Genomic DNA, 20,152 nt, shown 5'->3' with positions numbered 1-20,152 from the left:
AGAGTCCTTCTTTTGCTATTCTATTGGCAGTTTCATGCTATTATTTATTGGTGAACATTTATTAGCCTGATGTTGGGGTTGGGATAGAAGAGCATGCTCTGGTTAAGATTTAGGTAGGCACTGTTTCCATGGGTCTATGAATGCAGTCTTTAGTCTTTTTAATAATCCTGCATTCTCCTCAACAATGAGGGTTTTACGTACGGGTCCAGTTAATTTTTGTACCACTTTCCGAACATAGGAGGTTTTTAATCTTATACTCTTCCTAGCTGCAATGGTTTTTCACATGTTCCTTGAAAGAGGGGGTGTCTAAAGAATTCATAGATTTTTATTCTGTATGAGAGATATAGGAGGAGAATCCAGGCAGGGCTTTTTGCCTTTCCCACAGTGACCACTATTCCCTACTTCAGATCTGCATGAAGAGGAACATTTTTTCATGACATATGCTTTGTTTCGAATCTTTCATATGAGCCACTGGTAAGGTTCATGGAGAAGAGCTTGAAACCCGGTGTAAATTATCTTGAGTTCTGTATTTTTGTGGACCACTATTCCCTACTTCAGATCTGCATGAAGAGGAACATTTTTTCATGACATACGCTTTGTTTTGAATCTTTCATATGAGCCACTGGTAAGGTTCATGGAGAAGAGCTTGAAACCCGGTGAGTTCTGAATTTTTGTGCCAATCCACATTCATCCTTAACAATTTAGTACTTTACTTAACTGAGTTCTTACCAGTTTGTGTGGTGTCCAGTGTCCTACATTGACCCAGCTAAACGAGTGCTCATTTCACATCTTCCCCTGCAGGCCCTTACCTTTCCTTGAATTTAAAGTTAGAATTTGCCTTACACTCCCTGCTTTTTAATGGTTTTGCTAGGAGTTGGAGTTTTTTAGATTAATTTATTTTTATTTTTGTGAAGGTGAGAGTGATTCTCATTCCACATTTTAAGAGAAAGCCAGAAGTCAACATATTTCCAAAAATTGAATATGTTTTCTAAATCCTTAATAAAAACTTACTTTATTTTTGATGTACAATTAGCATAGTATTAAGATGTTCTAAAAACAATTCCTGAGTTAAGAGTTTATACCAGAACTTTGCATACCACTTAATTCTACAAGAAAGGAGAAGATAATCAACATCCTCCAAGAATTTTCATTTTGGTTTAACTAAATATGAAACTGTACTCTGTAAGTGGATCTGTGTTACTTGGCAGTAAGAAGTTGTTATTTATTTTCTAGAGATAATCAAAACTCAAACAGTAAATATGGTATTATTTCTGTATAGATAAAACTAAAGCAGGAAAAGTGGTTATCAAAGGATTCTTGTCATTTAAGCTCTTTCATGGGATATACTATATTGAGAAGGCTGATATTTTCAAGTTAGAGTTAGATACACATTGAGATCTCTTCAGCCTGTACAACTTCTTTTAGAACTAAAACCATATTTTTTTTAAAGAATTTTTTTTAGAGGTTTTTGCTATAGGGTGTGTGTGCTTGCCAGACAAACAGACAGACAGAGAGAGACAGAGAGATAGAAAGCGAGAAATCACCCCCCAGGGGGGATGGCCATGCTGCAATCCCTTCTCCTCCATTGTCTTCTCGGGATCTTGGGCACGCATGCACATGCACCTGGCATGAGTTTTAAGCCACCGGCTCCGGGACGCGAACCGCGGTCGACTACATGGGAGTCATGCGACATACCCATTACGCTAACTGCTGGTCCCAAAAGAATTTTTAAAATTTTATGTCTTATTATATTTTTTGAATTTGCTGTAGTGCACATACTCTTACCAATGAGAGAAGGAGGGAAAGTGAGAAAGCAAGCCACCAGATCCAGGATTTGAATAGTGTTTGGCCATGTGGGAGTCCAGTGCCTTAATCACCATGCCACCTGTTGGCCTGCAACCATGTATCTGTATACCAGTGCCTTTTATGTCAAACTCACATATATGTGTAACACCAATGACAGATACACAAGGGAAGGTGCTTGAACTCTTGTTTGTGTGGATGATAGCATTTCTCTAATCAAAGTAAGCATATTTTGGATAAAAAAAAATTCAACAGAACAGATGCAATCAGTAAAAACTCCAGGATATTATTGGGCTTTAAGGACAGACTACAGGAAAGGGGAATGCAACCCTAAGAAACCTGAATGTCTGTCCCATGGTAGTGTTCATGTGCAGAGTATTTAAGAGGCAAGACTGTAGTGAGGGTTTCTGCAGGCTCTCCCAGTATATTGACTGATATCTGGACAGTGAAAATAAAAGTTTTACTTCTCTGGAAAAAGAATAAATAAATAAACTTGTTTTGATTGAATCAGTCATTATCATAGTTCCTGTAATTTGAAATTACTGCTCTGGGATTCTCCTCAGTTAAAAGGAAGCTCTGTATCTAGAAGTGTATGTACCATGTTTCTTACAGAGGAAACAATTACAGGTAGTGTGGTTATTTAAATAATACTATTGTTTTTTATACAATTTATTTAAAGGTAATTTTTCAGATACTTTTAAAAATCAGAAGTATTTTTCCTATGTCTTAATGTCCTTAGTTATACAGTCTAGAATTACAAATCAATGCTTCAGTAATTAATTATAAGCCAATGTTTGTGAAAAGAAGAAGCAGATTTTACCTATTTTTTGTTAAAATTCTAAGATGTTATTAAAAATCTGTGAAAGAAAAGTAAAAAGGGAAAAATATTCTTCAAGAGAAAATGTAATAGATAATACACAGAACTATTATTGTCCCACTTTGTCTAGACTTCCTTAACCTCTTGATGGACACTTCTACCCTTAGAACTCTCTAGGAAAAGCACTGAGATTATTTAAGTCTCTTCTTTCTCCAGTCACATTAACACATTATAGACACTATAACAATTGACTATGATTGAAATCTTTTTAGGCTACATGAACAATAATAAAATATAATGAATAAATACATAATGGGCATAAAAGAAACATCATGAAGTCTTTATGTGATTTGATTTGAGATGTTACTATTAATTATCTGCTTTTATAAGGAATTTATTTGTATATTTCTTATTTTTTTCTTTCCCCAGTGGCTGTTGTTTTCTATTCATTACTCTGCATGTTTCATCAGTAGTGATTTATTTGTGTGTTGGATTTGATTTATTTCTGTGGTACGCTACAGTTTTTAAAATCTGATTAAAACTGGTGTTTGGGATATAAAATGTGTACTCTGCATTGTCAGCTCCCCCACCAATCTTTGGTGACCTTGACCAAAGGAAAGTCTAACGGTATTCACTTATGTTTTTCTATCGCATGTAATTTGGTACTACAATATTTCATACTTAGAAGCAGAAAATCTCCCATTCTTTATTGTACACCTCATATTTTACAGTTTGTCTTCGTTGGCACCAATGCTCTGCTAAGACGATTAGTTTGAGGCAATTTAAGAGCAAGAATACTTTAGCTTTTTGAATTTATTTATATAGGGATAAGATGAAAAATATACAAATATGTCTCCAACAGTCCCATGTCATCTTTCTATATCTTTAGCCCTTGTAAGGTTATCCTTCTAGCCAGAGGTAAAGAAGTAACTTAAAGGTAATGGAGAGGTTCTGAAATATGCAGTATCAGATTTTCTTGGTAAATTAGTCGAATATTAACAGAGAAAACTCCAAAATAATTCAGCTGTGAGCAGAGGTGATTTTATTAGACAAATAGCCACATATGACACTATAAGGCATGTGTGTGCATATGATAATGAATATCCACAGAAAGACATGGAGTAGGAAAGATACCTCTATTTTTTTCAGATCTATTTTAGAAAACGAAATCCTCCAGAAGTTCTCATTTATATGGGAGTGTCAGGATTTGAGGACCTCTGGTATTCCTAACTCTCTGGTTCTAACTTTAGAGAAAAAGGATGGAAAATTAGGAAAGAGGATCCAATTGCATCCAGACTACTTAAGAAGAAACAGAATAGAGAAAATCATTGAGAAGTAAATGCAAACACACAAACACATACACTTCTTTTATCCATACATTTCCATCTGTACACTACATTTCCACTTCTTTACTCCATGTATTTCTGTCTATACTTCACATTTCTAGCTTAAAAAGTGAAGGTAACAAAACTAAAGACAGGAAAACTACAGATCAGTAGTTCTCATGAACATAAATGCAAAAATCCTCAACAGAATATTAACAATGTGACTCCAATAATATATAAAATAATTATATGCCCCAGGCAAGCTAAAACTGAGTAATTTGATTTATCATAGTAACAAACTAAAGAAAATATCGTATTTTTAAAAAATATGAAGTGAGGCAAAGAAGTCCTCTCTTAACATGCCCATTTAATAGGCAGTTAGAAATCCTAGCTAGTGCAATAAGTCAAGAAAAGAAAAGAAAGCCATATGGATTGAGAAACAATAAATATCTTTGTTAATAAATGGTGATTTTTCTATTTAGAAATTGCAGAGAATCAAGAAAAAGACTCCTGGAACTGATAAGCATATAGCAAGTTTGCAGGATACAGGGTTAGTTTACAAAAGTAAATTGTTTACACAGCAGTGACCAATTAGTTTTGAAATTAAAAAGCACAATCTTATTTACATTATCTTCAGAAGTAATGAGATAATCAGATATGAACTAGTAAAATATGCATAAGATCTATAAAAAGAAAACAACTCTGATGACAGAAATCAAGAAAATCTAAACAAACAGATATGTCATGATTATAAATAAAATTTAACATGGGCAAGAATTAGTTTTTCCTAACTTGATCTATAGATCTCAACACAATCACAACCACAATTTCAGAAAGTTAGTTTGCAGTTGTCAACAAACTAATTGTAAAGTTTGTATGGAAAGCCAAAGACTAAAAATAGCCAACTCAATGGTAATGAAGAATGGTCAGAGGACTGACACTATCCACTCATGGTCCTGGCTGAATAGGAAGGCTGGGGAGAACGTGGATTGGACCATTCTTCAGGATGCTTAGTCTCCTCTCTCTTGCTGTCTCTCACTCTCAGAAAAATCATACACTCTGAAAAAATTCATGTGGTGACACCTGCCCTACGATGAAATAATAATAATAATAATAAATGCATTTTATTCATTTTAAAAATATGAGTGTAGAGGTCAATGATGTGGGAATTATCTCTAAAACTTCCCTTCTCTTCAAAATCACTCTACTTAATGAAGTCCAGTGCAATGATTCAATGTCCTAAAAATAACTAAAATTAACTTGCTTTTCTTTTTAATTCTATTGCCATTTTCTAGCAGACATCATCGTCATCTTTATCTGGATTTTACAGCTGTTACCACTTATCTTTCAGTCTTCTAATCCACTATTAAAAATGTTGACAGAGTGATCTCTAATACAAAGTATATCACACCATTGCACTCATTAAAACCCTTCACTGGTTTTCCATTTCCAAATGAGTTTTAAGCCACCGGCTCCGGGACGCGAACCGCGGTCGACTACATGGGAGTCATGCGACATACCCATTACGCTAACTGCTGGTCCCAAAAGAATTTTTAAAATTTTATGTCTTATTATATTTTTTGAATTTGCTGTAGTGCACATACTCTTACCAATGAGAGAAGGAGGGAAAGTGAGAAAGCAAGCCACCAGATCCAGGATTCGAATAGTGTTTGGCCATGTGGGAGTCCAGTGCCTTAATCACCATGCCACCTGTTGGCCTGCAACCATGTATCTGTATACCAGTGCCTTTTATGTCAAACTCACATATATGTGTAACACCAATGACAGATACACAAGGGAAGGTGCTTGAACTCTTGTTTGTGTGGATGATAGCATTTCTCTAATCAAAGTAAGCATATTTTGGATAAAAAAAAATTCAACAGAACAGATGCAATCAGTAAAAACTCCAGGATATTATTGGGCTTTAAGGACAGACTACAGGAAAGGGGAATGCAACCCTAAGAAACCTGAATGTCTGTCCCATGGTAGTGTTCATGTGCAGAGTATTTAAGAGGCAAGACTGTAGTGAGGGTTTCTGCAGGCTCTCCCAGTATATTGACTGATATCTGGACAGTGAAAATAAAAGTTTTACTTCTCTGGAAAAAGAATAAATAAATAAACTTGTTTTGATTGAATCAGTCATTATCATAGTTCCTGTAATTTGAAATTACTGCTCTGGGATTCTCCTCAGTTAAAAGGAAGCTCTGTATCTAGAAGTGTATGTACCATGTTTCTTACAGAGGAAACAATTACAGGTAGTGTGGTTATTTAAATAATACTATTGTTTTTTATACAATTTATTTAAAGGTAATTTTTCAGATACTTTTAAAAATCAGAAGTATTTTTCCTATGTCTTAATGTCCTTAGTTATACAGTCTAGAATTACAAATCAATGCTTCAGTAATTAATTATAAGCCAATGTTTGTGAAAAGAAGAAGCAGATTTTACCTATTTTTTGTTAAAATTCTAAGATGTTATTAAAAATCTGTGAAAGAAAAGTAAAAAGGGAAAAATATTCTTCAAGAGAAAATGTAATAGATAATACACAGAACTATTATTGTCCCACTTTGTCTAGACTTCCTTAACCTCTTGATGGACACTTCTACCCTTAGAACTCTCTAGGAAAAGCACTGAGATTATTTAAGTCTCTTCTTTCTCCAGTCACCTCTTAACATTATAGACACTATAACAATTGACTATGATTGAAATCTTTTTAGGCTACATGAACAATAATAAAATATAATGAATAAATACATAATGGGCATAAAAGAAACATCATGAAGTCTTTATGTGATTTGATTTGAGATGTTACTATTAATTATCTGCTTTTATAAGGAATTTATTTGTATATTTCTTATTTTTTTCTTTCCCCAGTGGCTGTTGTTTTCTATTCATTACTCTGCATGTTTCATCAGTAGTGATTTATTTGTGTGTTGGATTTGATTTATTTCTGTGGTACGCTACAGTTTTTAAAATCTGATTAAAACTGGTGTTTGGGATATAAAATGTGTACTCTGCATTGTCAGCTCCCCCACCAATCTTTGGTGACCTTGACCAAAGGAAAGTCTAACGGTATTCACTTATGTTTTTCTATCGCATGTAATTTGGTACTACAATATTTCATACTTAGAAGCAGAAAATCTCCCATTCTTTATTGTACACCTCATATTTTACAGTTTGTCTTCGTTGGCACCAATGCTCTGCTAAGACGATTAGTTTGAGGCAATTTAAGGGCAAGAATACTTTAGCTTTTTGAATTTATTTATATAGGGATAAGATGAAAAATATACAAATATGTCTCCAACAGTCCCATGTCATCTTTCTATATCTTTAGCCCTTGTAAGGTTATCCTTCTAGCCAGAGGTAAAGAAGTAACTTAAAGGTAATGGAGAGGTTCTGAAATATGCAGTATCAGATTTTCTTGGTAAATTAGTCGAATATTAACAGAGAAAACTCCAAAATAATTCAGCTGTGAGCAGAGGTGATTTTATTAGACAAATAGCCACATATGACACTATAAGGCATGTGTGTGCATATGATAATGAATATCCACAGAAAGACATGGAGTAGGAAAGATACCTCTATTTTTTTCAGATCTATTTTAGAAAACGAAATCCTCCAGAAGTTCTCATTTATATGGGAGTGTCAGGATTTGAGGACCTCTGGTATTCCTAACTCTCTGGTTCTAACTTTAGAGAAAAAGGATGGAAAATTAGGAAAGAGGATCCAATTGCATCCAGACTACTTAAGAAGAAACAGAATAGAGAAAATCATTGAGAAGTAAATGCAAACACACAAACACATACACTTCTTTTATCCATACATTTCCATCTGTACACTACATTTCCACTTCTTTACTCCATGTATTTCTGTCTATACTTCACATTTCTAGCTTAAAAAGTGAAGGTAACAAAACTAAAGACAGGAAAACTACAGATCAGTAGTTCTCATGAACATAAATGCAAAAATCCTCAACAGAATATTAACAATGTGACTCCAATAATATATAAAATAATTATATGCCCCAGGCAAGCTAAAACTGAGTAATTTGATTTATCATAGTAACAAACTAAAGAAAATATCGTATTTTTAAAAAATATGAAGTGAGGCAAAGAAGTCCTCTCTTAACATGCCCATTTAATAGGCAGTTAGAAATCCTAGCTAGTGCAATAAGTCAAGAAAAGAAAAGAAAGCCATATGGATTGAGAAACAATAAATATCTTTGTTAATAAATGGTGATTTTTCTATTTAGAAATTGCAGAGAATCAAGAAAAAGACTCCTGGAACTGATAAGCATATAGCAAGTTTGCAGGATACAGGGTTAGTTTACAAAAGTAAATTGTTTACACAGCAGTGACCAATTAGTTTTGAAATTAAAAAGCACAATCTTATTTACATTATCTTCAGAAGTAATGAGATAATCAGATATGAACTAGTAAAATATGCATAAGATCTATAAAAAGAAAACAACTCTGATGACAGAAATCAAGAAAATCTAAACAAACAGATATGTCATGATTATAAATAAAATTTAACATGGGCAAGAATTAGTTTTTCCTAACTTGATCTATAGATCTCAACACAATCACAACCACAATTTCAGAAAGTTAGTTTGCAGTTGTCAACAAACTAATTGTAAAGTTTGTATGGAAAGCCAAAGACTAAAAATAGCCAACTCAATGGTAATGAAGAATGGTCAGAGGACTGACACTATCCACTCATGGTCCTGGCTGAATAGGAAGGCTGGGGAGAACGTGGATTGGACCATTCTTCAGGATGCTTAGTCTCCTCTCTCTTGCTGTCTCTCACTCTCAGAAAAATCATACACTCTGAAAAAATTCATGTGGTGACACCTGCCCTACAATGAAATAATAATAATAATAATAAATGCATTTTATTCATTTTAAAAATATGAGTGTAGAGGTCAATGATGTGGGAATTATCTCTAAAACTTCCCTTCTCTTCAAAATCACTCTACTTAATGAAGTCCAGTGCAATGATTCAATGTCCTAAAAATAACTAAAATTAACTTGCTTTTCTTTTTAATTCTATTGCCATTTTCTAGCAGACATCATCGTCATCTTTATCTGGATTTTACAGCTGTTACCACTTATCTTTCAGTCTTCTAATCCACTATTAAAAATGTTGACAGAGTGATCTCTAATACAAAGTATATCACACCATTGCACTCATTAAAACCCTTCACTGGTTTTCCATTTCCAAACATATTTCCTTGCCTCATAAAAACTTTTATCATTTAGATGTATATTTTTCAGTTCTTTCCTTTGACTACATTCTCTCTTGCCTTTGAGACTCAAATGATACTGAACTTTGCACAATTCTACCAGAGCCACGTTCTTCAATGTCTCTATTTTTAATATATGATATGCCTGCTGCTTGAACAGTTTGCTTCACATTTTGACATTTCCTGGAGTATGCTCTATCCCTTGTAATATAGTTTAGCTATTACACCATTCAGCCATCTTTCTGCTTTGACAATTCTGAGCTAAATATTCTTCTTAAGTCATCTTGAATTTTCTTTACCATGATATGCAAACTTCTTCCATTCTTCTAAGTATCTGCATTTAATCATAACCTTTAAGAAGGTAGGACCATATCTACATTATGTATCAAAGTCTTTTTAGAATCTTTGATATTCCAAGCTCTCTATCACATACTTGTCTAAAAAAGATAAACACAAAGACTCAGCCCTAATAATGTCTCGCAATTAAATTCATATCCTTAGTGAAGGATGGATCAATCTTTGAAAATTTTTTTCATGAGATCCAGCATATGGTGTAATGGTTACATTGCTGGACTCCCACGTAACTGACTGCAGTTCGAGTCCTGAACCCATGGATTAAAACTCAAGCTGGGCACTGTGTGTGTGCTCAAAATCTTGAGAGGAGAATGGAGGAGAAGGGATTGTGGCATGGTCATCCCCCCAGGGAGTGATTTCTCATCACTTTCTGTCTCTCTCTCTCTGCCTCTGTCTCTATGGCAAGTGCACATTCCCTATATCAACAATGTCTCTTAAAAATATTTTGATGAATCAAATGGCAAAAAAATAGAAAAAATATTTTGATGAATCAAATGGCAAAAAAGAAATAGGGACTAAGGGAACTGAATCAAGGATTGTAATTTTAAATTCCTCAGATTTGCCAGATCCATCCTATTAACTTCTGTAATGTAATTCACATATGGCACATTCACATACAGTACTATTTAAGGAGTACAGTTCAATGGTTTTTTACCATATTCAGAGCTGTGCAACCATGGCTGCAGCCAATTACAGAACATTTTCATCACCATGCACACAAAAAATCTGTACCCTCTAACCATAACTTCTCAATCCTCTCATACCTCCAAATCTTAAGCAACCACTAATCTTTGTATCCTTAGATTTACCTATTCTGGAAATTACATATAAACCAAAAATGTTGTCTTTTAAGCCATACTATTTTTTTGTCTTAATGTAATGTTGTCAGGGTGTATCCATATTGTTCAAATAATTTTGACAGTTTTAGCAATCTATCTAGGAAAGAGTCTTTAACAACAAAGCTAGCCAAAAAGTAACCAGACTTAACCTAATCCATTATTTGAGAAAGTTTTATGTATCGTAATTAATAGCTATTCTATTGGCCAATGTATATTAGGCCAAATGGATTTATATGAGAGAGCTTAAGGTTTATCCTTAAGGTTATGAAAAATTTTATTCTTTATTCTAGTCTGTCATTTGGGGCTTTTCAAGAGTATATTAAATTGTACAAAAGATGTACACTTTTCTTTGTTTTTTAATCTTTTTTTGGGGGGAGAGGTTTGTGCTATAGGGCACGTGTGCTTGCCAGAAGGAGAGAGATAGAGAAACAGAAAGTAAGACGGGCACGTGTGCTTGCCAGAAAGAGAGAGATAAACAGAAAGTAAGATCTCACCCCCCAGTGGGGATGGCCATTCTGCAATCTCTTCTCCTCCATTCTCCTCTCAGAATCTTGGGCATGCACACACATGCGCCCAACCTGAGCTTCAAGCCACCGGGTCAGGGACTCAAACAGCAGTCAACTACATGGGAGTCCAGCGACAAAGACATTACATTAACTGCTGGTCCCAAGATGTACACTTTTCTTCACAAGAGTTTACTTCTGTACATCATGGATTTGAATAAAGCCAAATAAGTTATATTAAATCTGCAAATATAGCTACAGTTTTCGAAATTGACTATTTAAATATATGTCTCAGGAATATTTATTTGATTAAATCCTACTTCCTTACAGAAACAGTTATGCATGTTCTTGAAAGCATAAAGTTTGCCTTTGACACAATTTGAGATTGTCTTCTTCTAAAAGTTGATGATCAAAACATAGAGAATGATTCTTAAATACTGACGAAATACACATTTATACTTCAGAGCATTTATGAACCATTGATTTACTGCCTAGAAAAAATATATTAGCAGCTCAGTTTGCTTCATTATGTGTGTAATAAAGTAGCTAATGTTCTTTTCCTCCCTTTTGTAGAAATGGTAAATGGAAATTTGCATCCTGGATAGAACTTCCTCTTGGGGAAGCAGTAGAAGCCTAGACTCACATTCCCTAAGCCCCAGACCTTGTTAAAAGCAGTTTCAGTTCTGGGGACCTAATGCACTGATTGCTTCCCTAGAAGGAATTTCATTGCTTGCTCCATTCGGTCCTATTACTGAAGGTCTAATTACATCTATTATGCTGTTCAGTTTCACAGAAGATTGGGGAAGAAAATTAGAGGCATTAGGGAATAGGATTGGAGGCACATGACACACATACGTAGGTGTGTGTGTATACATATGACATACAACATATTTATGTTTGAGTTCTGAGAAATGTGCTAGTGACCCAAATAAAGCATTTGTGAAATTATATCTAAACTATCAAGTGTTTACTGTAACAAGACAAAATGGAGATGGTTCCAATTCTATATGATTGCCCAGGCAACAGGGGTGCAATTACACTGTCAAAATCTGAGGTGCTGGAGCTTAAAAACCCCACAGGAACTCTTTACAACCAAACACTTCTCCCCGCGCCCCCACCCCAGTAAAAGGGCAAGTAAAGCATTTTTTTGATCCCTTTGTAGAGTGTTTCTTACATTGAGAGCTTTCCCAAACCTTTCCAAGCTCAGTTTTGTTTTTGTTTTTTTTTGTGTTTTTTCTTTTCTGTATAGTGCAGAGTCCCTGCTCATGCTATGTTTTTGTGTAGCATAGCTGAATACTGTTACCATGGCCTAAGAGAGCTCAAAATGGAAAGGGAGAGGGAAAAAAGACTCATTATTTTTTAAATGGCTTCACATTTCCCATAGGAATCCTATATATCCCACTTAGCAGAAGTTCATTCCAACACTGATTAAGTGGGAAATACACAGAATCTCAAAAGGTCAGGTCTATAATCAGCTGTCCTCAGGGATGGATATGGAACACTTCTTAATTCAACTTGAATTTATTGCTATTTTGTAAGTATGACAAATGATAACACATTAAGAATGTATATGTGTGTGTGTATAAATATATATAAATAAATAAAATACAGGTGTGTGTGTGTGTGTGTGTGTGTGTGTGTGTGTGTGCTGGAAGATTCATTGCCTGCCTAAACTTACAGTAACTTGTTTTACTTGAAACATTTGTTAGGTAATATTTCCTATAGTATTTTTATTTTATATTGTTGATTTGTTTTCATATTTTAGAGACTTTGAAATTGTAACAAGTTGATGTGGAAATGTCTCTATTTGTGAAAAATAATTCACAAACTAGGGTCTAAAGGTTTATGACAATAAAAAGTTTATAAAAGAAATAGGATAATAGAAAAAGAAAAAAAATAGAATTCTTAATTTGCCAAACTATGTAACTGCAAGCCTGTGATAAACATGTCTTTGTGGAGAGAATGTACTTGCGGAGCTGGATGGCTTAAGCTGGACAAAGCCCAGTTTCTTGTCTCTTTAAATGCATCTTTACTTATTTTAGTAAAGAGTTATTAGTCAATATTTTATTAAAAAATGACTTTGGTCAAAAGCTGAAGGTTTTTTACTCATCACACCTTAAAATGCCATCTCTATTTATGTCCTCATATAAATTTGTAGTCATTTCTATCACCTTTATGCTGAGAGCAGCACCCAAATACAAAATGTTAAATCAGTCATGAACCCGAGTGCTTGCTTATCTGTGTGGAAGAAAATAGATCGTTCCTCTTTTCTCTTCCTATTCCAAGCAGTTATTAAGTTAAGCCTGAAAGAAAATTGACCTTGGACTTGTCTTGAGCCGTGAGATTGAGAAATGGTGTGAAGGTTTTCTCCTTTAGACATTGTTCCACTCTCCTCCTTCCTGGGGGACAGCGTAGTCTTACAGGAGTGATAAAATGGGAGTAGTATAAGTATCAGGATGGCATTTCTTCCCCCGCTATGTGAGTAGCTTTTCCTTATCAATATTTAAGAAGTGGTTGTTATTCCTGTATATTCCCACTTCCTGAAGAGGCATATGAAAGGAAGAAGAGAGATCCAGAAGTAGAGCAGAGGTTTCCTGCTCTGTTCATGGGGAAACTGGAGAAAGTAGAACACAAGCAGAGATACTGAAGAGATGAATGCCTGCCTTTTTGTAGTTCTGAGTATGCCACATGAATTAGACTCTTTCGTTTGTGAAAAACACTCAGAGCACAGAAGCCAGAGTGGGAGAATCAATGATGAGGAGGAGCTGCTTCCAGAAAGTAGTAATGTCTCCTAATTGATCCCACGCCGTGGAAATAAGAGAATAGATTGGTTAGACAAACATGCCATTCAGGTAACTGGACTTGAATCACAGCCTTGCAACCCAGGAAGCCTACTTAAGTTCTCAGGGTCTTATTTTTCTTATTACAACTTGGGAATAATAATTGTACCTGTTTCAAAAGGTTTAAGGTATAATTAAAGGAAATAATAAAGATTGGTGAACATAAAAACTTGTACTTCATAACTGCTCATTAGAACTCGAAGGCCAATAGTGCTAATGTTGTTAAAGAAAGGTATTCTAAAGCTGACTAAAAGTCTTCCTGTCCTAATCAACACTGATGGTGATGGAAAAATATAACAGAATGTGTCTGCCAAGAGGCACAAGGGTTTTGGCTAATTGGCTTGAATAGGTTAAGTGTTTCAATATATCCAGGAATGTGCCTATAGGGAAATAATTAACTGATAAGAACTTTCAATGTGGATTGAATAGAGGTATATATTATAATCCTATTCCTAACCAAGTGAGGACTGACTTGTAATAGAAAGCTTTTCTTAAGCCCAAAAGCTTGTTTCCCCCCCCGCCCCCCAGGGGGCTCTTCTGGTCTTTTTGGTGGAGAGGTGTATATTTGACATTATGACATGATGCTATGGAAAAACATAGATGGTAAAATGCTTACAAAATTGAAGTAAAGTAACATATATATTTCTCGAATCATTATTTTTGTGATAAGATCAGCTAAAATCAACTTATTTAACTAACATCTTAAATACAATTATATTAACTATATTCCTTATGTTGTACATTAGATATTGAGGCTTGTTCATCCTACATATGTGCTACTTTGTAGCCTTTGACCTACATTTCTCATTAGTTTCTTTACCCTTTCTTCTGTTGGCAGACACTTAGATTGCTTCTATAGCTTTGCTATTGTGAATAATACTGCATTGTACAATGAGGTGCAGATATCTTTACAAGGTAGTGATTTCATTTCTTTGGGGTATATACTCAGAAAAGTGATTGCTGGGTCATATGGTTAAAATGTCCATATTACCCAAAACTATGTACAGTCAGTTAAATTCTGTCTAGATTCCAATAGTATTCCTCACAGAAATAGGGGAAATGATTCTAAAATGCATGTGAAAAAAGAAAAAAACCTCTCATAAAAAAAGCAATAATGAGAAAAAAAGAGTTGGTGGTATCACACTTCCTTATTTAAAATTGTATTACAAACTATAATCATCAATACAGTATGATTCTAGTATAAGAACAGCGTTATAGACCAATGGGACAGAGTAGAAAATCTAGAAATAGAGGCTGGGAGGTGGCGTGAGATGGTTAAGGGTGCTGGACTCCCACATGACCAACTGTGGTTCAAGATCCAGACCTGGCAACTTGCTTTCTCACTTTCTCTCTCTTTCTCTCTCTGTCCCTCTCTGGTGAAATTAAAAAATAAATGAATAAATAAAGTTATATAAAATAATTCTTTAAAAAATTAAAATAAAATAAACAAAAATCTAGAAATAAATTCAAACATATAGTCAATTAATTTTCAGCAAGGGCACTAAGAGGACACAATGGGAAATCTTAGTCTCTTCAATAAATGATATTTGGAGAATTGGATTGCCACATGAAATGAGTAATATTAGGGGGCCTTTACATTATGCCATACACAAAAATCAACTTAAAAATGCATGAAAGACCTAAATGTAACACTTGAAACCATAAAATTCCTAGAAGAGAATATAGAGGTAAAACTCCTTGACAATGGCTTTGGTAATAATTTTTCAGATATCACACCAAAAAATCAAGCTGCAGAAGCAAAAATAAATAAATTGAACTATAGAAAATGAAAAATCTATGCACAGTGAAGGAAACAATCAACAAACTGAAATGACAGCCTACAGACTGGGAAAAAAAATTTTAAAACTACATCCAGGGGTTAATATCCAAAGTTCATAAAGAACTCTTATAACTCAATTAAAAAAAAAAACCCGCAACTTTGAAAAAGACCTGAATAAACAATTTTTCAAAATAGACATAAAAATTACCAACAGGCATATGAAAAGGTGTTCAACATCACTACTCATCACTAATCAGGAGATGCAAATTAAAAACCATCATAGCAATATCAGCTCACATTTATGAGGATGACTATTAGCAAAAAGATTTAACAAATGTTGGGACCAGCAGATAGAGTAATGGCTATGTCACTGGACTTCTATGTAGTCAACCAGGTTCGAGTCCTGGACCTGGTGGCTTAAACTAGTGCCATGTGTGTGTGCATGCGTTCCTAAGATCCCAAGAGGAGAATGGAGGAGAAGGGATTGTAGTGTGGTCTTCCCCCCGGGGGGGTGATTTCTCGCTTTCTGTCTCTCTCTCTCTCTTTCTCTCTCTCTCTCTCTGTCTTTCTGGCGAGCACATGTGCCCTATAGCAAAAACCTCTAAAAAAAAAAAAAAAAAGATTTAACAGATGTTCCATAGTGTGTGCAGAAAAGAGAACCATAATCTACTCTTGGTAGTAGTGAACATTATTACATTTAGCCATTATGGAAAACAATATACAGGGCCCTTTAAAAATTGAAAAGTATGTTTTTGAGTAATTACAAATATCCAGAAAACATATTAGTTTTACTTAAACATGTACAGAATTTTCAGGAGCTCCACAGACTGTACTTAAAATTTTGGATCCTAGCTGTGGCAGTATCTATTAACAAAGTATTGCTATAAAGTAGTTTGAAAATTCTTGACTGTATTCCTCTCACAAAAAAAGGAAACAAAGATTAAACTGATTTTTATAACTAGACTTGTGTTTTACAATCTTTTGTTTTTAACTGATATGGAAATTTATCATTAAATGCTATAAAGAACATTTGCCAGGTCAGATAAAGTACTTTTACCTATGTGTATACTAGGAATCTTAAACCAGAATTATTTTTTATAAATAAGGAAAATATAACCTATGTCCATTAGCACAATCATTTGAGAAGTCAACATTTATGAGTAACCAACAAATAAGCAAATTGCATTTTGATGTGTTCTGAAAATAACTTTCAGTTCTTAAAAGTACAGAGCACAATGGGATTTTGTTATTTTTTTGTCAATAAAGAAAATGCTGCTTAAAAACCAATCTTTATTATTTGAATATAACACACATCATATTAAAACAAATCTTAATTACATATATTTATTTAGGACCTACTAGGTAACAAGTATTATTTGGACTACTGGAATTCAATAAAGAACATGCCTTCTAAAATGTTATATTCTACTGGAGAGAAGAAAAATAAGCAAATAAATAAATAAACAAAATCACATCAGCTGGTGATGAATGCAATAACAGAAACAACATGCTGCAATCCCTTCCCCTCCATTCTCTTCCCAAGATTTTGGGCATGCACTCATACGTGCCTGGCATAATTTTGAAGCTACAATGTCCAGGACTCAAACCATGGTTGTCCATGTGGTAGTCCAGCAATGTAACTGCTAGACTGTCTTCTGGTCTCAACACCTTTGGCTTCTTTAAAGTGGCATTTGAACTGAGACATGAAGAATGGAAATGTGCTAGTCATGCCAAGGAACACTCTGAACTGGTAAAAAGCTCAGTATGTCTGGAGAATATAAAAGTACCAGGCATGGCTGAAACATGAGGAGAGGAAGCGTAGTACCTGAAGCCTGAGCACCAGGAGAGAATGTAGCATCAGTTGGATCACTTAGGCACTGCAAGCCATGGCCAGTTTTAGATTTAGAAACTGCAGATTCATATATGTATGTGTGTGTTGGGGGGGCATCAGTTGTACAAACTCAATTACTGGTGTTCATCTTTTTAAAAAAGAATTATTTTATTAATATTTATTTATCTTGTTTTAATTTGACCAGAAAGGGGGAGAGAGAGAGAGAGAGAGAGAGAGAGAGAGAGAGAAAGCCACCAGGTCTGGAACTCAAACCGCAGTTGACCATGTAAGAGTTCAACGCCTTTAGCCACCATGCCAACCTGCCAACCCTGCCCCCCCCTTTTTATGGTGTTCATTGTTTTGTCACCATATTTTTGCATCTACCCAAAGCTACAATAATTAAAGATTTTAGCTGGGAAAACAGTATATTTCAAGTGGAGTTCCTCTCTTAGAAAACACACTAGTAAACGGAGAGAGATTTTTACATACATACACACATATTTGCACACATGCATGCCATATTTCTTTACATTTCTTTTTTTAAACAGACTATAGCCTTGATTAATTTATATTTGAAATCGAAAACTTGGCCTTAGGATGGACAGTGATATGTAGGAGGACAAGATGGGAAACAGGGAAATCTTGATTAGGAAACCATTGTAGTGTCCTAGGCAAGAGATAGTGATAGCTTGAAATAAGCTGGAGTTGGGACGATAGTGTAGTGTGTATGTGTGTGTGTGTGTTTATGAGGAAGGAATCATGATGGATTGAATGTAGGGGCTGAGACACAGAAAAACTGATGTGGATTGTGGTACAAAAGAGGCAGGGAGTGGGTGGGTGTTTAACGTGATAAACCTTTGTTGTGACCAAACACCCTGGCCTTCCATAAATCACTGCAGCATGCAATACTAGGAACTCAAAAGGACTAAAACAACTCCATTATCACTGAACCATAGCCTCTCCATAATAGATATATTTAACAAAATGACATTAGTGCTATTCATTTTCCCTCATTATGCATATTTGAGAAAGCAAACCAGAGAAGTACAAGAATAGTACATGTGATATGATCACATTGTTACTGAAAATGCAGGAGGAAAAATGAATCAAGAGTGGGCTGCTGGACTCTGGCGGGAGGCACTGCATCGCCCTCAAATGTCCACATTCCCAGTGCTGGCTTCAGTATACAGCTGCGGCCTGAGTCCTGATAGGGTCCATCACATGGTGGACCAGGACAGAGGGTGCTGCTGAGGTTTCCTCCATGGCAGTGCTTTTGAAACAATGAACGTGACTATATAGTGGATCATAACAATATAAAATTAGTGAAAATTGACCAGCATTGAGAAACTAGTAGAAGAAAATAGAAACCATTGTAGTGTTTTTTTCTATGATATTATTTTATGAGATCTTTGTTTTTGCTTCTTTGATTTATGTGGATGTATGTATGTGTCAGATCTAAAATGGATTTCTCACAATGGGCCTAAGTTAAAAATGAAAGTTAGAAAGCTACGGCTCTCAGGTGAAGTCTCATTAGGAAGTCTCCAATTTCTTGCTTTCATGTAACTGCAAATTACTTGGAACAGGAATAGGTTTGTTTTCTTAACCACATCAATATTGCATCTTTTCTTTTGAGAGAGAGAGAGAGAGAGAGAGAGAGAGATTTGCTATACGGTGCATGCACTCACCAGAGAGACAGAAAGTAAGAAATCACCCCCTGGGGAGATGATCATGCCACAATCTCTTCTCCTCTATTCTCTGGTGATCTTGGACACACACTCACACACACCTGGCATGAGTTTTAAGCCACCAGGTCTGGAACTTGAACCATAATCAACTACATAGAAGTCCAGCAATATAACCATTACAACATTGCTGGTCCCCAAAGTTGTATCTTTATGGCAGAGAGACATAGATGAGTTAGACAGACATTGGAGATAATTACTTGGTGGGTGTGATTGCTGGAAAGAAAATGGGGAATATAAAATCTGACAAGACTAGGGAATTGAGAGGGGTATGTAGAAAGAAATTTTTAAAATACTACATGAAAAAAAAAACAGTGTCAAGCTGGTAGTCTGAGGCATGTTAGCATTTGGAGAAGGGTTGGCAAAAAGAAGAGTGGGGAGTCTCATAAGAAATCTTTGTATATCACAGTTTTGTCTGTATAAACATTTGGATATTTGACATTATCAGTGGGAGACCCATAATTCACATCTGAAGGATTTCTAGATAGGCACCATGAATGTGACCTCTTCCCAACGGAAACTCAAGAGCCTAGAAATACCACTGAATACTTTGTAGTGTGGCATCTTTATTCCCCAGACCAAGCTGCATGTGTTAGTTTTGTCCTAAAGACAATACCTGTGCCTTATTTCTTCATGAAACTCACAGAAGAATCCTGAAAAATTGTTAAATGGTTAGAACAAAGCCAAATCTTAAGGTAACAAGGAAAGAATAAGAGCTCTTCGAGCTACAGACTAAGCAAGTGCCCCATATGTCTCCTGGCCATGGGAAGGGAAAGGGTTTAAAAGTTTTAAAACAACTGAAAAAGCTTACTGGTTTTCCAGACATCCTCTTCTTAGGGCTCCATGTTTAGACAGAAACCATGGCATAGGCCTATATTGGAGTCCCTGTATCCAACCATTCTCCTTAAAGGCTATTGTCTCATTAATGACTCCAATAACTGAGGGTGCTAAAAGTGAAGGACTTGTGATATACAGTTGGACCATTCCTTATTTTTTCTCCAACATGCTTTAAATGCTGTTCAATTATTGACTTGGCTCCTTGGTTCTAACCCTGAAATTAAGACCAATTGCTT

The 20,152-nt window shown here is 35.1% G+C and overlaps 1 long non-coding RNA gene across 1 annotated transcript in view; it reads left to right on the top strand.

Moving 5' to 3' along the window:
- The window catches only part of LOC102499693 (uncharacterized), a 105,104-nt gene that overhangs the window by 5,019 nt on the left and 79,933 nt on the right, over positions 1 to 20,152 (top strand). The window lies entirely within an intron of this gene.

Source organism: Tupaia chinensis, unplaced genomic scaffold (genome assembly GCF_000334495.1).
Source record: "Tupaia chinensis unplaced genomic scaffold, TupChi_1.0 Scaffold000147_1, whole genome shotgun sequence".
NCBI lineage: Eukaryota > Metazoa > Chordata > Mammalia > Scandentia > Tupaiidae > Tupaia > Tupaia belangeri.
The sequence above is the reverse complement of the archived record's forward strand: the minus strand, read 5'-3'. Positions and strand labels throughout refer to the sequence as shown.